General features: G+C 36.1%; 1 protein-coding gene across 6 annotated transcripts in view; it reads left to right on the forward strand.

Annotated features, from left to right (window-relative positions):
* The window catches only part of SOX5 (SRY-box transcription factor 5), a 1,174,568-nt gene that overhangs the window by 362,921 nt on the left and 789,670 nt on the right, over positions 1-21,977 (forward strand). The window lies entirely within an intron of this gene.

A 21,977-nucleotide genomic window follows, 5' to 3' on the forward strand; every position in this document is an offset into this window, starting at 1 on the left:
TAAACACCTGTGTTTAATGACTATACCAGAGAGAAAGAATGGCAGAGTCCGGAAGAACCCACCTCCACTCTTTTTGCTTGCTTTCTTTTTTTTGTTTCTCTTCGTTTGTCATTGAAGTTTGTGATACAAATGAAGAACCAGTGTGATCTATTACTCTTTCTTACTGCTTCTCAAAAAGTGACATGGTTGGTCCATGGAGTGGAGTGATGAATGATGGAGGAGATATATGCTAATGAAAGCACTTAATAGAAAAGGGGTAATCAAATTAGAGCCAAGGAGAAAGATCACAAACAACATTAAAAGTATAATATATTAAATCCTATATTATATTAGAATTAGCATTGTAAAGATAGTAGGAAATATTAGTTACATAGATATTTTAAGGAAGAAAAAGTACGCATAATTTTCTAGACTTTAGTAAAGAAAACAGTAAAAAGAATAAATTAAATTCCAAGAATGGGTTGAATATAGTGATGCATTTTCTGACTTTCTCTTCCAAGAGAGTGTACTGACTCTGGAAGATCACAAAACAGTTAAGAATATTTAAAAACTGTGGGCAGATGAGACCTTGAGTCTATCTAGTTCAGTATTGTGGAGTGGCACCAAGAATATATTATATGAATACATTGTTAGCCTATAGGTCAAACAGTAAATGTTGATAACACCCAGATAACTAATTGTAGCTTGGGAAGCAATGGATGGTATGATGATGATGATGGTAGTGGTAATGGTGATGGTAAATGGTGGTGATCATACTGACGTGAACTCTGAGTTGGGAGATGTTTAAACACTATACTTATACCAGCTAGTTTAATTCTCTCAAATACCCTGAGATAGTCCCTTTTGCCATCACCCCTATTTTTATTGATGAAGATGATATGGCATGGATAGTTGAACAACTTGCCAAAGAACTATTTTTGAGTTTAAGGATTACAATAGTGCACCATCTACAAAGCTTTGTTAGGACTTTATAATCTTGTTTTTATTTCCATTGTCTTAGGAAGGATTAAATACCCCATTATGAATAACAGAAAATATAATAGTAGCTGTTTACAGGAAAATATAGGGTTTTCAAGGTTTTATGAAATGATCTTTTTATTTTCCTTTCTGAAGACAAACAATTTTCAGATTTTTACTTTAAAGTGTGCGCCACATTCTTTTTATCTGATAATGCATTCAACTAATTGGGGAGTTATAAAGTCAATCTTAAAGATATCTGTATAGGAATTTCCCATTCCTGTTTGAATAGACACTGTGTTCTGGCTTCTCTTTTGTTTTGCCTTTTCCATCTTTGCCTTAAAGGCGAAAAAAAAAAAAAAGACTTGAGGGGACTTCCAGAGATGAATAAGGATCTATTGTGTCTTTTGTACCATTTCTAGTTCAGAGTTTACTAGATAAGTTTTCATGTGTGGTTCCCATGTTGGTATCAATAATTAATCAATCAAAGAAAGATAAGATCTCAGATCCTTTTCAAATTATCTGCAAACTTTCAGAATAAAGAAGTGGAAAAAAAAAAAAAAAAGAGATGTAATTGTGTTTCTCCAATCCTGTCTATGAGGAGCTGGGCAGGAATTTAAATAATAATCTTACTCTCTAACAAAAGTTTGTGTCTGAACTGCCTTCTGTCTCCTGGCTTTCTCTTTGTTCCCATTTCTTTCCCTTTTCCTTTTTCTGGTCTTTCTTTTCTTATCTCAATGTCTCTATGTATCTCTCTTGTTTCCTAGCTCAAGTGCATCATTTTCTGCTATTGTGCTTAAAAAACTTGGCTGCAGGGGCTCTGAAATGAATAAAAATGTAATCCTCACTGTGCCCATTGTGCGTTCTCATTTGTTTTTGCTGTATCGATTTATCAGCGGAGGGAAATTACTTGCTGGAAGAGAGGATGCCAGTCAGAATGACATTTATTTCATAGTACAAGGAGGCTCTCCAGCGTGTTTCCATGTAACCCAGATATTGGAGCTGTAAAAGGGCTTGTAACAAGGTTTAGTGCTATGATTAGATCGTGTGGAGCACCTTGCTTTCATAACAACAGGCACTCTGCAGGAGCTAGGGCCTCGGGTTATGGTCAACCCCCTCTTTTTTTTTTTTTTAAACACAGACGCAGAATTCAACAATTCCCTCTCCACCTAAACTGTTTCTATTCCAAAAGCCAAATCTTGCAGACTTATAAGAATAAAAGAGTTATATTTTTAGATGCCTAGAGCCTTCAGAACATCAAATTAAATGCAAAAATAGATGAAACACTTGCCTATTAATCCCCTTAACTTTTTTTGGCCTTTCCCCCCTTTATTTTAGAGAAATTGTTCCATTTTAATTCACCAAAGCAAATCTTTTCATTCAGTGATTGTAAGTTACATGTGCTCAAGGCTACCAATTACCTGTGAAACCAAACACATTCTCTATGTAAAAACTAAGGCAAGCGTGGCGAATTTTAACAGCAACTGTTTTGGGCTTAGATACTTAGAGGTAAAATTTCATAGGTCTTTGCTTCTATTCTTGTAAGCCTGGAATTTAGGAAATTAACTGGTTTCATCGTCTTCTGAATTTTCCATAGATCTGATACAATTAGAATTTTTTATGGTCTTTTTTTTATCCTTTATGGAATGAGAGAAATGAGTCTATATTCTAGGGAACTGTGTTCATTTTTCTGAGTATAGAGAAGATATTTTCTTTTTTCCCCATCTTCTTTTCTTCTCACTGTCAATATTTATTCATTTTATAATGTTGAGATCTGTACAACGGAAACAAATAGTAAACTTACGTTGGTAAATTAGAAAGAAAACTACTTTTTTTTTAAAGCAGCGCTTCCTTGAAGAACTGGGTTTGGGTTATGAGGTATATTGTGCTCTGATAGAATATATGCCTTGTAGATTCCTTTCTAAAATATTTGACAGGGACTTCACTAGTTATCCAGTCAGTGGTCCAGACTCCTGCTTCCAATGCAGGTGGCACAGGTTCAATCCCTGCTGGGGGAGCTCAGAACCCATATACCTTTTGGCATAGCCAAAAACCAACAAACAAGCAAACAAAAACAAAGTGGTGATCTAATTTGTTAAAAAAAAAAAATAAATGACCAGCTGAGTTCAATAAGGACTGGGATCTCTTCCCAAAGAAGACTTGAGTGTGCTATGCTATGCTTAGTCGCTTTGCTGCTGCTAAATCGCTTCAGTCATGTCCGACTCTGTGCAACCCCATAGACGGCAGCCCACCAGGCTCCCCTGTCCCTGGGATTCTCCAGGCAAGAACATTGGAGTGGGTTGCCATTTCCTTCTCCAATGCATGAAAGTGAAAAGTCAAAGTGAAGTTGCTCAGTTGTATCCGACTCTTAGCGACCCCATGGACCGCAGCCTACCAGGCTTCTCTGTCCATGGGATTTTCCAGGCAAGAGTACTGGAGTGGGGTGCCATTGCCTTCTCCGTGCTTAGTCACTCAGTTGTGTCCAACTCTTTGCTTCCTATGGACTGTAGCCCGGGGGATTCTCAAGGCAAGAATACTGGAGTGGGTTGCCATGCCCTCCTCCAGGGGATCTTCCCAATCCAGGGATCAAACCCGGGTCTCCCACACTGCAGGTGGATTCTTTACCATCTAAGCCATCTGGAAAACCCTCAAATTTAGTTGTAAAATTTAATATAGACTGTCAGGCCAGAGGAGACAAGGCAATATGTGTGGTATCTTATTATGATTTATTAAATATAGAGAGTCATTGTTTTTGGAATTCAGTTGTCATCTAAATATTGAGTGAGGGAATAAAAGAACTTAACTGCTGTTCTAAGTCATACCTCTGATATATAGTTCAAGATTGCTGTTGTTCAACATTTGTATGCTTTTGGCTGTGAGTTAGATAAAAAGTTAAAATTTTATCAGCTCCATAAAAATTAGGATAAGAATGAACCAAGATAGTTTCCTAAATACCAGGTTGATAGGAATAATAGCTAAGAACTGTCATTTATCTTGAAGAAATACATACAGTAGGTTTAATTATACAAAATCTTAGTAGAAGTAAGTCTTTGTGTTAATCTCAGTTGACTCACTCAGCTTCTGTCTGCTACCCAAACAGTGTACAGTTCTCTTTTGAGCCTTCCAGTATAGAACAATATAGCTGCCAACTCTAGGAGATTTAGTCCTGGATGTTGGTTTTTACTGTAATACTCAGATGTTAAGTTTAACTAGAAAAGATTACAGGAATTATAAAGGACAAGTGATCTGGAATCTGATTTTTCACACTCTGAATGGAAAGACCTTCAATTTGAGACCCTGTATACAATACTCAGAATTGTAGGCCTGCCTCTGTTAAGTGCCTTTCAATTAGAGTTGTTGGGAATGCCCAGGGGAAAGGTAGAACGTTTAAATTAAACATATTAGACCTTGGCATATATTCTCAGAATTGGAAATCTGTTTGGGTACCTTCAGTGATAATTCTTAATGAACTTATTTTGTATCTTTGAGTAAGTTGACATGGTAAATGACTGGGCATCATATTTGAAAAACTAAATTAAAATGGAGTTTTGAAAAACCCAATTGTCCATGTTATTCTTTGTTGAGCTTTTTGAATTCCAAGATGTTTCAGAACTTCAAAAGGAAATGCTGCAGCCTTTAGATTTTTAACAAAATCCTACAATGGCTGAACCTTTCAGCAAATCTGTCAGCTTCTCTGTTCCAAGGACAACTGCAGTGTCATTTTCTGCTCCTGCTGATATTAATGGAAAACCAACCTTTTGACATGTTTAGGCTGTGTCTCAAAAGTTGTCTATCTTACAGGGGTAATAAAGGTTAGAAATCACTAGCTGCAAGTGATTTGTGTCTTGACTAAAATTCCTTCCCTGAGACCTGCTTGGAATAGGTAGCCATAAATACTGCAATGATGATGTAAAATGTGCGAGGTGAATAAATTATATTGGGGAAGATGCTGCCTCATAAATTTATATACACACACATACACACAGAGAACAAAACTTTACTATTACAGACTTTCAACTTTCAATTTGTGCTACTGACGGCAACTTTATTCTGCTGTACTTCAAACTGGAGTTGGTTTTGAAAATAGGCAGTTTAGATAGATTTCTGAAGTCTTATATCTTTGTGATTTTATTATTTCCTAACTCCTATGATCTCTCATTCTCTGAATTTAAACTGGACATATGCCTACTTATGTATCTTAAGAAACAGGGTTTCCTTGTGGTCTAAAGACCACAATACCATTTCCCTTCTCTTTTTCTTTTCCTGTAGGAAATTAACTTGAATAGAAAGGGAAGAAAAACACTAGTATCAGAAATAAGTACCAGAACAAAAGTGTTCTAAGGGTACTGCGTGAAATAAAAGACCATTTAATTTGAATGTGATGGTAGGTTTTTAGTGGTGAGATACTGAGGTTAAATGTGCAAGTATGGGACCTGTTTTATTTCAGAGAGGTGGTTTCCAGCTGCAGTGGTTCATTCCAGGCTGATCAGTGGCATGTTGGCCTGGGATCTCACCCCACTCTTTGTGATGCCATGTGATTGTGAAGCAACGTATGTGAACTTGCCTGGCTGACAGCTGTCAACTGTAAATGGCCATATGTAATGATGAGTAAAGTTGTTGTCAACTGTCAATAGGCCATATGTAATGATGAGTCAAGTTTCAGGCTGCTTTCTGATTCGATGTCAGAACAGAAATAAGAAACAACAGTGAAACCTACCCCTGAAAGGTCGAAAACAGGTATTCTATTTTTAAGGGGCTTGTGGGAATCAACACTCGTGTGCCCCCTATTTCTCTGTAGACCCCATTTTTCGCTGTATGAGAAAATTTTTGCTCATTCATGCCTGACTCTGAACTGAATGGAAAGAGTCTTATCAACCTTACAAATCCAAGACCAGAACCAGTGATTGCCCAGGGGGACATTTAAATGGGAGGGCATTTGGTTTGTAGGGTAAACACAAGCCTGTGAAAGAACTCTTTGTAGTCAGTCTTCCCTCCACAGAACAGAAGGAAAAAAAAAAAGTTTCATTCAAGACAAAGCAGTTACCAGGCTGTGTTCTTAGGCTCTGTTCTAATATGATGGGTAAGTGTGGAAGTATTGCTTTGGGACAGATATTGTCAGTCCAGAGAGATGATCAATGGCATGGGAATCCTGGACCTGTAAGGCTGCACAAGCCATTCTTTAGCATCTTTTATACTGAAGGGACATGTTTTTAACCACCAGCTCCACGTACCACCTGCCTTTGATCATTTTAACAAAAAGATCCTCTTCATTATGTCCTTCACAGCTTTCATACGTTCACTCAGAATGAAATATTCTGGAAAACACAATCAAGCAGTCTTAACCAAGTTAGAGAGAAACGCTCTGGAGAGAGAGAGAGAGAGAGAGAGACATAAAGAAGCTACAGTCGGATGATGACTGTCGAGGAGAGACAGTGAGTGGACCTAGCAAGGCTAAACAGAGGAAAAGAAGAAAAAGAGAAGAAACTAGCTACCTATTTCCTCCTACTAGTAAAGCAGTGGGTTCCATCTATTTTTGCCTCCCAGCTCCCTGACTGCTACAATCTATTTGAATGTGAAAGTGGCTCAGTGGTGTCTGACCCTTTGTGACTCCATGGAGTCTGCCATGTATGCCATGTATAGCCTGCCAGTCTCCTTTGTCCATGAAATTCTCCAGACCGGAATATTGCAGTGGGTAGCTGTTTCCTTCTCCATGGGATCTTCCCACCCCAGGGATCGAACCCAGGTCTCCCGTATTGTAGGTGGATTCTTTACCATCAGGGCCACCAGGGCAGCCCAAGAATACTGGAATGGGTAGTCAATCTGTCACCTCAGGAATATGGGTTCTCTGAGCCTGGTGTTTGGGGAACCACTCTAAGAATTTACTCTCCAGAGGTAAATCACCACATGCCAAACCTGGATCTCCTCTGCAAGTCTCCTGTCCAAAGTCCACAAAAAGGGCTTCCAGAAAATTCTGTTCTTCCCATTTCTCCTCCTCTGAAAAGGGAGGTGCAACACAATTTCTCCTCAACCATTTATTTTCTAACAAGTTCAGTAAAACTTCATCTGGAACAATTAGCTCCAGAAAGATTTTTCCCAGACCCTAAACTTCAAGAGATAATATGGGAAGAGGTTTTATAGAAATTGACTCGTGGTTTGCTTTTTGGAATGCTCTAAGAGCTCCTTATTGCTTTTTAGTAAAGCCTTAATATGCCCACAAGTCTCTGCTTCTCTGGCTCAGCCTTATCTTACAGTGTTCTCTGCTTCAACTGCTGTGATCTTTGCTTCCACTCCTCAAGAGTCTCAAGCTCTTTCCTGCCCCAGGACTTAGCACGAACTCTTCTCTTTCTGTCTCTGTCTTTGTGTGTTTTTCTATTTCTCTCTCTCTGTCTCTGTTTGCCTCTTTCCCCCTGTCTCTGTCTGTCTCTCTGTCTCTGTCTTTTTGTTTGTCTGTTTATGTGTCTCTGTCCCTATCTCTCTCTCATGCTTTGTTCTCACTTTGTTCTGAGTGAACTCATAGTCGTCAAACAGATTTCATTTTGAGCCTAAGTTCTTCAAGGAGCCTTCTTTAAGTCTGAGTCTAGCTGTGGTTTCCTTATTATCCACCCTCATATTACCTTCCTTTCCACCAGAACTATCTTGCTGTGTGGTTAGTGAGTTAATGTCCTTCTCCCTTGCTTGGTACTTTGAGTTCCAAGCAGAGACCAAGCCTTTCTTTCTCCCCTTGTCGTTTCTACCTCCCAGCACAGTGTTGGCAGAATGTGTATATATACACACACACATTGTACAAATGGCCACTCCTTCTGTGGCATCTCCAAAAGTAAATCACTCTTGTTGATAGCTGATACATTTCTCTTTTCTTGAGGAATAGGCATACTTTTTATTATTTTTAATGCTCTTTTCATATGCCACTATATTTCTATTTTGAAAATGATTGGTAGGAATCTTATAATTTTTATTCCCAGTTGCTAGAACTTCTCATGTCTTGACATGACTATTTCATAAATCTTTTCTCTTTTACCTATAGTCTTTTTACTTTGTATTTCATTACAAGCTGTCTCAAAACTTTTTGGAAATATTTAGGGGTATATGATAATAAATAAGTGAGGTGAATCCACCCCAGGCAAGCTCATCTCCCTACAATTATAGTGGTGTTTTAATACTTTATTCTTTTGTAAACATGGCCCAAGAAGAATTTTTTTTTTTTTCCCTCAATTTGTGGGAAACATTTAAAAAATATCTTTTACTTTGCACCTGTACACTACTTCTCTTCCAAGAATATTTAAGCTTTAAGCACTTTCCAATCATTACTTGATTAGCTGCCAACATTCAGTGTTTATAATATGGAGGAACTGAGGCAAGAAGAGCCAAATTTTCAGAATTAAAAAAAGAAAGTTGATAACATGAGAATGTATTCCTGGCTCTTAGTCTCTTGCAGTTTCACTCAGGTGGTATGATACTAGGGTGGTAATCATTGATGTGGAATTATTATTTTAATTTCCTTGAGCTGTTTTTCTAGTTTGAAACATTGAAGTTTTATATGACTGACAGTGACTGATATGACCATTATAAAATATTGCACTTCTAACAGTCTTTTTGAAAAATCAGTATTTATAAATAATTTGAGAAAATAAACAGGAAAAACAATATTCAAAAAAATTAAAATAAGCAATTTTTAACAGTCAACATGATGTGATACCTAAGTAGATGTTTTATGAGAAATATTATTAAAATGTAAGATTGAACAAGATAAAACCAAAATTTTTAATGTATATGCATACCAACTACATAATGTTGAAGGCATAGATGTCATGGCCAAAGGCTGAACTTGGCTCGAATCTGAAATGTTCACTCAATGCTAGACACTGATATTAGTGCTTCACAGATGAACTAATAAACACAAAATACTTGATACATATATAATTCATCATTGAATCCATTTTATCTTTTGGTTAAATAGAATGTTGAATTTTTCATAGGTTAAGACAAAAAAAAGTCTAAAATGGATATTTCCTTCTCTCTGTCACTAAAGGCAAAGGAAGCCAGCAGAGTACAAAGCTGCCTACGTTGGCTTCATATGTATCTCTAGACTCCATTACTATCTGCATGTCTCAAATCAACCCCAGGAAGTCATCTTTATTTAGGCTGTAACAGAGCACCCCTGGACTTTCCACCCAGATCTACTCGAAATTATATGGCAAACTCATAGACTCGATTAGTGAAGTACAACACAACAAGCAGTGTGGAAGAGCTTTCTTCTTTCTCTGTTTCTGCCTCCAAATATGGGAAACAATGGTTGGTATAAAACCATCAACCTTTATACCAACTTGGCTACCTTCACAATTGAAATCTTCACGCATGACAGAAGTGACTGAACACACACACGTGCAACATTGTTGGATGGTCATTTTGATCGGTTTGCAAATTAGTAACAGAGGCACACAGATCATGAGTGGAAAAGAAAACCATGAGGTAGTTTTGGCTACTTCAGAATTAGGAATATTACTAGTTAGGTGGAAGTTCCAAGTACAGTTCAGTGTATAAACTGTTATTAAATAATACTGGGACCTTACTCTGGGGTTATGTTAAAGGACTTTTGGTAGATATAGTTATAAACATAATATGTTTATATCTTAAAGTTATATAATAGCTACATGTATACTTCATGCAAAATCTTGTTTTCTTATGTTAAGTGGTTAGTTAAATCATTAATATTACTATTCTATGTAACAAGTTAGGATTTTTAGAATGATCTTTATTTAAGTATTATATGCAAGCAATACATAAAGAGTAATACATGGATTGGTTACATGGAAAGAGGATCATTCATAGAACATGCAAAATTAAGAAATTAACCAGTTAAAGTAAAATAGTTCATGTTTGGAATAACATTTTTAATGTTAATTCTTTTTCTTCTTGAATTACTAAAGAGTGTATTATTGAGCATTTCCTACTTTTAATGGTTTGGTTATGGTTGAGATAAATATAAGACAGAAATTGCTGTTATTACCTTAAATTGGAGTATTATTTTATATATTTATAACATTCAGAAACTGAACATTCAGAAAAATATATTTTACACTAAACAGTATAGACTCTGAAACAAAAGAAATAATAGAGATTATTTATAAGCTGGCAACAGAGAAATAGAGCTTTGGTTGTTAAAACTCTTATAACACATCTCTAGTAAATCATGCATTTATCTAAATAATTTATGTTTTATGATATAAAAGTAAATTAGCTAGAGTCCCCAGTTCATGGAGCTATTCATGTATTTTTAAATTTTTGTTGCTTTCTTTCTGATTGTAAAAGAAAAACTTGTAAAACTAATATTCAAAGTAATGGCATTACAAATGAGAAAGCAAAAGTCTTCACAATTGCATTTTTTCCAGAAATAACCACTTTAGTAGTGTGATTTATATCCTGTTACTGTATATAAAGATATCTCCCCCCACTTTAAAATGGTGTCATAATCTTAATTTTGTGTTGACATAAGAGTTGTTTTCCATTATTTCCTTTGGCAAATTATGTTACAAATGAATATTTTTATTCATGTATCTTAGCACACTTAGGTGATTATTTTGATAGGATAAATTACTAGAAATAAGAATTACTGAGTTTAACTCATATACATTTAGAATTTTCACACATGCTGCCAAACTGCCCTCAGAAAGAGTACAACTTTATACTCTCACTAACTATATATGAGGATTTGTTACCCTCCCAGCTATTAGCACTGTGTCTGGTCTTTTAAAATTTTATCAGTTAGATAGAAAAGTGATATCTCATTGCAGTTTTAATTACTTTGGTTATTACTGTATATACATGTTTGGAATAGAATAGGATGGTTTAAGAAGAGGAAACAAGCTATATTTATACAGTTCAGTGGGAATAAAGATCAGGTTGATATAGAAAGTTGAAAATGGGCCTTTCATATTAGTCTATTTCATATCTTCCAGTGTTTACAAAATGACCTCATTTTTATTTGTAAAAACAGTTTGCCTATCATCACATATACATTGAAGCATTTGCTTCAGTGGACCAATGTGCAGAACTGTAGCAAAACCTCTTTTCTAATGAAATTATTTTAATACTTTTCAGGTAGGAAATTAGTTTCATCAAGAACATTGATTTAATTTAGAAGAGATGCAGTATTTATAGCCACAGCCAGGTTAAACATTTTTCTCCATTTCTATATCAGAAAATAGCTTCTAACCAGTATCTAGTTCCAAATCAATTAGTTCAGTTTAAGGTTTTCAAATGTTATTAATACTCTTCCCATCTTTATGACACTTCTTTCTCTGTGCAAACCTTTGAGTTTCTTCCCCTAAGTTTACAAAATAGACGAGATGACTTTTGATGACCAGCTAACAGGCCCAAAGAGAAGATTGCAGTTTTAACAATAATAAATTACTTTGGTTTACAGAGATGATTCACAGGTTTTTAACCAACACTTCTGGTCTTCTTTAATATTACTTTTCCTAAGTGTCCCAAAGTTCATTACCAAATTAACACTGTTTATAGTAAGAAAGCTTATTTTCTTTTCAGTGGCTTTAATAACAGCCAGAGATTTTTAGCAACTGGTTGATTTTTGTGAATCATCCAATACTTGCTATATTTTAGAAATATAAATTGAAGGGAAATCCAGAATACTGATATCCTGCAAATGTAACTTTGCTGTTTGCCAGACCTGCATGTTGTAGATTTTAGCTACACAGTTTTTGAGTGGCAGCCTAATGAGCTTGAATATTCTGTAGAGATTGAAAGTGAAGTAAATTTTCCCCAGTGTCTTCTGCAGGGGCCTCTCTGGTCATCTGAATGCTGAAAACTAGAAATGAAGCTTTGATCCATGGAGCATACCTTATACAACAATAGTAAAAGTAGAATATGGCTTTTATTTGTCACTGAGCTTCATTTTAGATAATCTCAGGATGTGAACCTTTGTTCTGATTTAAGAGGCTTTCCTGCCAAAGTCATGGCCAGTAACAGAGTGGGAGTTTGTTTTCAATTCTCCTAAATTTTGTTCTTAATGTGAAAAGTATTTTAAGTTTTAAATTTTCATTGTAATTATTTTAAATCATAAAACAGGGACAAGGAGGATTTTCTAATCAAATCAGGCAAAGTCCCTCCTGTATTTCAAATATGATTATCTATATTGAAATTATTTTAAGTTGTGCCCAAAGCTATGTTTATTGAACTGGTAAGAAAATATCTTGTTGTTTTAGATGTATTGATATATTCTGGTATTATACTTTATTTTTTAATTACAAAATAACATGGCTTAATTATAACTAAGGGAAATCTTTATAATGGACCTTATATTCTTTGCAGTAATGGACAGGTGTGCTTGGGCATTCTCTACTGTTAAAGATTTGTTAAAACTGAAGGAGAGGATTCAAAGTTCATCTAATCAGTATTTCTGTTTCGTGGTAATACACATAAACCATTATGCTTAAGTGAAACTGTAACCATGTCAAAGAGGATTAGTAATCTATTCTCAGTGAATACTTGAGTTACACATTGTTTTTAAATCATGCCATTAAGAAAAATCAATACAGTAATAAGTATCTTAAGTTAAAAATGTGCATTGCCTGTTAATTTTTCTGGACAAACAGAATGACCATATGAAAAGCAACCCCGTTACCATAGATGTTGTTTAATAGTAACAGCCACTTAGTGGAATCACATTATTTTACATGTGAATTTCCTCTATTTGCCACCAGACAATAAGTGATCTGGGGTGAAATTTAGCTTTTAGTCTTACCAGTCTTGAGATATATAGTTAGACACTAGTTTGGGATAGAAAGTGAAGTTTGCCTTTATACTGATTTTATTGGGGAAGGGAAAGAGAGCTAATCTAAATAGGAATTTGGCCAGTGAAACAGTAATGTGTAAAATAAAGAAGTAGAATACGGGCATGTGTATAAGGATTTAATTTCATCACCTGAAAGTGTTGGCTTTTGACTTCAAGACACAGTGTAGCCAAATCACTAAACATTGTGTTTATGTACAGAAAACTGATTGTTCTTTGGAGACATGTAGTTTTTTAGAATTTGTTGCAACATGACACAGTGAATTTTCAGTATTGACAAATGAAGAGCAAGAAGCAAACAGTGGTGAGTGAGGTGTTATGGTCTGCCATTGAATTACCATTGACCTCCTACTAAAATCAGAATTTTAATTTTTAGCTTGAAATTTGGCTACTATATCTTACACATTAAAGAAAAAAAAAACACCTTAGATAAACTAAAATGATTTTTTGAGACAGGTTAATACGAATACAGCCACTACTTGGAGTTTTTATTTTTTAAAATGAATAGGCAGGCAGTAAATAGGATTTCAGGCTATGTCACATTTAAGGATCTCTTTATATAGTGCCATAACTTTATGTGTATAAAAAGATACATACATTTTGCTAAAATTAGCATAAGGCCTCTTATCTGGGGCTGCGTATTCCCTCTGTGGCAATACAGCTTTATTTCTTATGCCTTCTATACCCTCATCAAGCGTATATACTTGGGACATTGGCTTGAAAGGGAATGGGCAGGTTAAATCTCCTTTTTTAAAAAAAAAATTTTAAATGGGATAAAAATAAATTGTAGGGATGTCTTCAGACATTCTGAACCATCTTCGGGCTCTGAGATAAGACTTTTCCTAGTAGAAAACTTTGTTTCTTGTCTTTAGCCATTTCTCTTCTGAGTGTTAGATTAGACATTTCCAAGCGTTTGTCTGGTGTGAAGTTTTTCAGGTGATTTCAGTTTAATGCAACCAGATAATTGTAGCTCCAGGGCTTAGTTAGGTTGTAAAGCTGCTAATCCAGACAATATTACCCAGTCACATGTTGTGCTTATAGGAGACACCTCTGCCTCTGCCTTTAATGGTCTCTCCCCATGCTGGCGATTTCGAGTTTCAGAAGTCCTATAAAAATGAGGCACACTAGGCCAAGATTAAGTCTGGACAAAAGAAAAGTAGAATATGCGGTTTGGGGCAACAATGTGAAACCTTAAATCTTTTGCTGAAGATAAAATTTGATATCTTTGTGGCATTAGCTGCTGCTTTATCCCTTACCGTTCTTAAGAAAATGTAGTATAGAATTTGAAAACTGTGTCTTTTTTTTTTGTTTAAATGAGCTCCTGCCATAGCAGCTATACTCCAAGCATTTATAAATAGTTTAATCAATGACTGCAGTTACTCTGAGTTATTTAGAGGGATGCTCCCTTTTAGTGGAGTGCAGTACTTCACTTTCCATATTTATTCCACTCAGAACCTCTTCTGAAGAGCAGTTGTAATGCAATATTAAATAATTATAATGTTGGGATTCTGAAGGTTGTTACCTTTATCTCTCACCCTGACCAAAATTTGGTAGTTCTGTTGTAGTTAATATAAAAACAGATGCTTATAAATAAAAGGCACATCTCTTCATTTGTCAAACCTTTGTTAGTTCCTGTGGTTCACAGGCTGAGGAACAACTGGGAAATAAAACAACATCCAGGAAAGGCAGTTTATATGTGATTAAGCCTTTTTATTCTCTCATCAGATGTTAGAGATGGGTAGAAGTCCTGCTTTAAAGTACACTTCAGGATGGCACGTGCACATGGGAATTAGGATTCTATTATGTCCTAGGCTAAGTTCAGGATTTGGACAATGTAAAGTATGTAGGATCTAAGAGGACAGAGGAGAAGGCAATGGCACCCACTCCAGTACTCTTGCCTGGAAAATCCGGTGGACGGAGGAGCCTGGTAGGCTGTAGTCCCTGGGGTCGAGAAGAGTCAGACATGACTGAGTGACTTCACTTTCACTTTTCACTTTCATGCACTGGAGAAGGAAATGGCAACCTACTCCAGTATTCTTGCCTGGAGAATCCCAGGGATGGGGGAGCCTGGTGGGCTGCCATCTATGGGGTCGCACAGAGTCGGACACGACTGAAGCGACTTAGCAGCAGCAGCAGCAAGAGGACAGAAAAGCAGAAATTGAGAGCCCAAGCACTGGGCTTCATTCAGGATAACAAGTCACCTCAGGGCACTAAGACTGTCCTCTGAAAAAGTGCTTAGCATAGGGTTTAGCTTCCTGTAAGATAGCTTTTATTCCTTGCTTCCTATTCCTTTCCCCAGTTTTTCATCTCATCCTCCTTGCCTCCCTCTGCCTCTCTACTATCTATCATGGCAGGAAAGGATGTACTATTTTACTCAGAAAAAAAAAAATTTTTTTTTTTGGTGTGGACCATTTTTAAAGTCTTTATTGAATTTGTTACCATATTGCTTCTATTTTCATGATTTGTTTTTTTTGGCCTTGAGGCATGTGGGATCTTAGCGCCCTGATCAGGGATGGAACCCACACCCCTTGCCATATTAGAAGGTGAAGTCTTCCTGGACCACCAGGGAGGCCCTCTATTTCACTCTTAAAGTGTCCTCATCTGTAATCCATTCTTCCACTAACCTTGTGTTTTCCAAAACCTTTCTGTCTTGGTGCATTAGCAATTATACTGAATCTCTTTGTCATTCTGGAAGGAGTTCACCAAAAAGGGAATGGGCAGTTTCAACTTGTACTTTTTGTACCTTGAATTACAGGGAGATTTGTTCCTCTTCAGCTGAAGTTGCCAACATCATGGCCATTGAGTTGCTTCTTAGTTGTTGTGGGCCAGCAGGGTCCTCTCTGGGCTGTGAAGAGGAAGGATCAGGTCTGCCTAGAGACTCTGCTGGCCTTTCCATTTCCCCTACCCGATCATTTTCCTTCATAGTCTCAAAAGTCGCCACTGTCCACAGTGGTGCAGAATGCGTACATCTATGGCAGTACTGTCCCATTAGAGGTGGGAGTGAGAGTGGGAGAGGGGTGGTAAAAAGGGAAAAGAAAGTAAGAGAAAAGAGGCCATTGCTCTTCATTTAAACATGTGGAAATGTTCCATACTTTGCATTAAAAAAATATAGCTGCTATATTTGTTATCCTAAATTCAAATTAGGATGGACTGACTTGATCCATTCTGGTCATCATTCCACTATGAATGTCAAAAATTTTTTAGTTTACTTAAAATGTATAATTTCACTTTAATGATACAACTTACAAGCTGATCATCATTTGCACATGATGCTGTGGAGGATATTGGAAGTACTGGACAAAGATACTCCAGAATGACCTTGTAGGGTAGCTGTGTGAACAAAATTCTTACATATGAAATAAATAATTAAATGAAATAGTAAATGAGTTTTAAAAAGCTTCTTCCTGTTTTGAAAAGTACAGCTTGTTTATTTTAAGTATTTAATAATTTTTTTTATTGATTGTCACTTTACTTATTAAAAGCAACTTTAAGGAAGGTCTATAGGCTTAGAGCTTGAATTGTTCAAATTGTAAGTTAGTTGGAAGAATATTACAAAATAAAGTTGGACTTCTAATTGTTAGAATGTTTATTGTTAGTATCCAATGTTATATATACATGAATTAAACTTGCTTTATTAATGACTTTGGTATTGACCAATTAAAGTTCAGTTAATAAATTGAGGTTCATTTGGTTCCACATCAAGTAACCTAGTTAGCTTACTTTTTAAAATCGTGGAATACTGGAGCATCATAATGCCCCAAGTCTTGGATAGACAAGATCTAGTGTAGCTCTGGTGAACTGTGCCTCAGGAAAGTTTAATGGACACCTCTCTAACTCCAACTCACCCCAGGACCACCCTGCTCAAACCAGTGAAGTGATTCAGCTGCCCTGACTTCCCATGGATGCCTGAAATGAAAACATTTATTCGGATCCAATAACGCACTTAATTCAGGATATACATAAACCACCAGGAGATATACTCTGGAGTTATTGCACCAGTTTCTAAAGAAAATAAGCAATTTATTGGCAAACATTTCATTTTCAAAAGGTATTTGCACCTCTAATGTTCAAGAGGCTTTGACAAAGTTCCTTGTTACTTTTCCCACCTGATACCCTATTCTGGATTCACTTCTGGACTCACTGAGCATTCCACATCTACCTTATTTGGGGAGTTGTATTAATAGATACCAACTTATTATTTTTTTGGCAGAGGTTGACCTTTCACTGAACTCCCCAATGTGTTTATTACTTTCACCTGCTTCAATGCTCTTGTAGCACTCTATCTGAATAATGACAAAAATACAGGTTAGTGTCCATATGGTTAGAGGCTGAAAACTTTCAAAGAAGAAATGGTGTCTGATAAATGTCTTTTATTGCCAGTCAAGTGCTTTGCAAACTTGTCCAACTCTGCCTCTTGCATATATTCCTCCCCTTATTTCCATGGCTTCTTTTCAGATCCTTCTAAGTAGAAGATAAGGAAACAATAACCAAATAGCCCTGTGTATATAAATCAGGTAGAGACTTGCTGAGGTGGGGGCAGCTGCAGTGAATCAGGTTTCAGCTCTTTGTGCTCCTGGTCCAGTTTTCTCCGGCTGGCCTGCAATAATCTGGAATTTGAAATTTCTTCCTGTGGAATTTCTAAATTTTATCTTCAGAGCCTTCTCACATTTACAGTTGATAACTCTTTTGTCATTAAGTTAATTAATTTCAGACTGACTAATGTTTGGGGTTAGAAGACCAAAGCAGTGCTCCTTAGCACTAGGTATACAGATGAACAGAGTACAAGAAGGATGGTACAAGTCCTATCACGTGATACAGTTAATCTTCTCTATTACCCAGGATGGGTTATGCTAAGTAATCTATTACAGTTTCATAATTTTTAACTAATTAAAGGAAGCCTTATGTATAAGTTACCTTATATATATCTTGTATGTAAGTAAAAAAATCAGTTTTTACTCTTGACTACCTTAAATAGCTAAATTTGACTAACTGTGGAAACTTAGATGAAAATTATATCATTAGCATTTTGAAGTATCAACCTAAATCTCATGTTAAAATTAAATACATAAAAAATAAGCACATACAATAAAGGCTACTCTTAAAAAGGTAAACATTCTGCCCTTCCTCCCCCAGGTCTTGTTTATGAGGTTCATTTGGCTACAATAATTCTGTAACTAAGGACGAAAGGCATATTTTAGATCAGCTTTTTTCCAAGATATCATCAATCCTGTATTAGTAGTATTCAGATTAATACAGTCATTCTGTTATTATTTTATTTTATGTGTTTTTTGTTTATTGATTCTTAGTTTTGAATAAACTGCAGCAATACATATTTGAAGTCTGGTGATTTCTAGTAATTAGAATAAATATAAGCCAAAATTAAGCTTAGAAAATTGAAAATAATTTAATTAGCCTATGTCTCTGAGCTACTAATCTGTACGCATATGATAGTTCTAAAGCCTGTTTTTTCATAGGTTACATGGTTGAATAAGCTTGAAAAAAGGGTTTCCAGGTCCACAGAAGAATAATGTAGCAAATCATAAAGATGAAGGGCCATTGCATAGGTGTCATAGAGTGAGCCGGTGCAGGGGAGGAGACAAAGCTAAACAAAATAAAACATAAAAATTCAGTGCAAGTGCTGCAGTCAGACTAGATTGATCCCATTTAGTGTAGTACAGGACTCACAGCCTCCACACTGTTGACATTTTGAACTGGTTAATTCTTTTGGGGGGGAACGATGTGGTGCATCTGAAGGAGGAGATGTTCTGTGCGTTTTTGTATGATTAGCATCAATCTTGGCTTCTATCCACTAGGTGCCCCCCCATTTCCCCCACAATTGTGAAAACAAAATTGTCTCCAGACGGTGCCAAAGGTTGGGTTGGGGGTACAAAATCTACTCTTGTTGAAAACCACTGACGTAGCATTTAACAAATGTATAAACCTTGATAGTCCTTTAAAGAATGATTGTGATATTTCTTATTATAACTCTAAGTCATCAAAGTTTATCTTTAGCTCTCTGTCTTTAAGATGACAGGTACATGTGTGATATATATTAGAAAGTTCTATATTCTACTGACTGTTAAAAAAATTGATATTGTTTATGTGATAAATGTCAGTGATTTGAGAATTTCAAGTACAAAGAATCCTTTATATTCCTGTGCCACTGGAAAAATAAAACTTCAAATATCACTATCCATGAAATATTTGCCTGCCTAATTATGTAGTCAAATATTATAGGTCCTCTGGCAGGACCCTTTAAACGGATACTAAAGTTATCCCTAGTTTTGTGAGCACATATTATAGGAGAGAAGGTGGAAATAGCCCTAGTACAATAGGAAGGATGAGGAAGTTGGCCTGGGATTCCATGTTTAGATTTGGACAGCCAAAACTGGATATGGGTAAAGAGCCTGTGAAACAAAGAAAATTTCCTTAAAGATTGTTCCTGATTCTTTGAAAAGCAAGGTGTACCTTTCTTTATTCTACTGAGTATATTTTCCTACATAAAAATCACGACACAAGCTCCAGTCTTTGATCTGTTCATAATTGAACATATTGGAAAAGATTGCTTATAGTCTCCAGCTTGTTCTTTCTAGGGATCTATTTTAAAAATCTATCTGGTTATTTAATGCCAAATATGCATATAGGCCTGCCTTGTGCTGGTTACATAGCATCCAAGTAGGATCAAATAGCATAGTTGACAGTTCGTTCTATTGCTTTCATATTTTGAATGTTTCAAATTCTGAGAACTCTCAGACCTTACCAAGTAGGTAGTCCCTTCAAGAAAACAAAGGTTGTGGAGGATTGGCTCCCTGTCCACAGTTGCCTCAGATTAAAGTCTGCTTATGTAATAAAATGGTAGACTTTGGATCCTACATTGCCAACTTAAGTATATTATTTTTACTTTGCTACATTTTCACTCTTATTCTTTGATTGTCTAGTTCTGTAATTTGTATCTGCATTTGCTTAATGTATTTTAGTTTATGATGTTAATCTATTGTTTTATGGTATGCTTTTGGTATATTAAGGGCTTCTCTGGTAGCTCAGCTGGTAAAGAATCTGCCTGCAATGCAGAAGACCCTGGTTCAATTCCTTTGGCTGGAAGATCCCCTGGAGAAGGGATAGGCTACCCACTCCAGTATTCATGGGCTTCCCTGGTGGCTCAGACAGTAAAGAATCCACCTGCAATTCAGGAGACCTGGGTTCGATCCCTGGGTTGGGAAGATCCCCTGGAGGAGGGCATGGCGACCCACTCTAGTATTCTTGCCTGGAGAATCCCCATGGACAGAGGAGTCTGGCGGGCTACTAATTTTTCTTTATATTTTTTTTGTTTTCATAATTATATACAATTTTTTCCTATTTTGTTACTTTTATTTTTGGTTATAATTTCTTTGTGTATCTCATGTTTTTTTCATTGTAATTTACATATTAGTATGTTCTATAAAAGCTTTATAGGCTTCCCAGGTGTTCAGTGGTAAAGAATCCTCCTGCCAGTGCAGGAGATGCACCTTCAGTCCCTGGGTTGTAAAGACCCCCTGAACAAGGAAATGACGACCCACTCTAGTATTCTTGCCTGGAGAACTCCGGGGACACAGCAGTCTGGTGGGCTACAATCCATGTCATCACAGATGAGTTGGACACAAGTTAGTGACTAAACAACAACTACATAAAAGTTTTGTATCCTTATTGTATTTTCTTTGCATTTACTTTAAACATTATATTCATTTACTCATTTCTTTTGTGTGACTATTAGCTTGTATTTTTCTATTGGTTTTTGCATTTTTCTCTTTTATAATAAGGCTTGGCATAAGAGGAACAACCATAAAATCTGTTGAGATGGCTAAAAAGCTCATTTGGGTTTTTCCATAAGACATTATAAAAAAACTCAAAAGAACTTTTTGGCCAACCCAATAAGTTCTGAGAAAGAGGTTTTGAATATTTTACTTCTTCAGTACCCTAAAGCCTACTCTAAAATCTTGCGTGTCGAAAATTCAACTGACTATAGGAGCCAGACAGAACTGGTGAGGCCTGGATATGTGTCCCGGTCACATGGGCAGCTTCCATGTAATACCAATAGATTGATGCCATGTGAGAGGGTGGGCATAACTTTGCCAGGTCTTCCAAGTTTTTGAAAGGTATCAGAAATATGGATTCTCTTAATTTCTAAATACTGGAAAGTGCTTTAAAATGATTAATGCAGCATATGTCAAACAGAACACCAGACGGTGGTATCCAGCTAATTCTTAAGAGTGTGTTGGTCGCTCAGTCAGGTCTGACTCTTTGCAACCCCATGGACTGTAGCACACCAGGCTCTTCTGTCCATGGATTTCTCCAGGAAAGAGTACTGGAGTGGGTCGCCATTCCCTTCTCCAGGGGGTCAGATTATGTTGCTATCCAATAGAATGCTTAATTAAATCAAGAGGTTCACTCTTATCATTGTCCTTAGAGTCAGAAACAAGCCTGCCTTTTTCTTCTAAGTGCTGCTTTAATAGTTACAATGTTTTTTTGGTGATTTTTTAAAAGTATTTAAAAGTATTTATTGAGTTTTTTTATAATATTGCTTCTGTTTTATGTTTTTTTCTTTTTTGGCTGAGAGGTATATGGGAGCTTAGCTCCCTGATAAGGCATCAAGCCCATACTCCTTGCATTGACAGGTAAAGTCTTAACCACTGGACCATCAAGGAAGTCCCCTAGCAATTAAAATCTTAATGATCAGGATTCCTCCATCTTTTAGGAATATACTTACTTTATTTTTTTTTTTACTTGAATTTTGAAGGTATTAAGTACTAGAAGATTTCTCTTTGTATTAAGAAATTGCCCTTAAACATTAACAGCCATCATGTGTGGCCCAGTCTTATTGTTCTTTGTTATTTTTATTTTAATACCACCTATAGAATTCTTATTAAATGTAAAGGAAATTTCTAGAATTCTCTCCAAACTGTCATAAGGGCAAAAAGATTAACAAAAGATATTAAGTGTTTTAGAGAATATTGCATAAATTGAGTGTTGAATAAATAGAAATATGCTAATTGTTGAATGAAGTGGAAATTAGGGGAATCATGAGTATTTTTGGAAACAACAGTATAATCTTGCTTACAGGATATCATAGTAAATTGATCAAGAGAAAAAAAAACTCATGAAAAAATGAATGAACACAAGATGAAGTTAACTAGCATAAATTACAGAAAGTCATTCATAGATCGATTTTCTAGAC

This window comes from Bos taurus, chromosome 5 (assembly GCF_002263795.3).
Source record: "Bos taurus isolate L1 Dominette 01449 registration number 42190680 breed Hereford chromosome 5, ARS-UCD2.0, whole genome shotgun sequence".
Classification (NCBI taxonomy): domain Eukaryota; kingdom Metazoa; phylum Chordata; class Mammalia; order Artiodactyla; family Bovidae; genus Bos; species Bos taurus.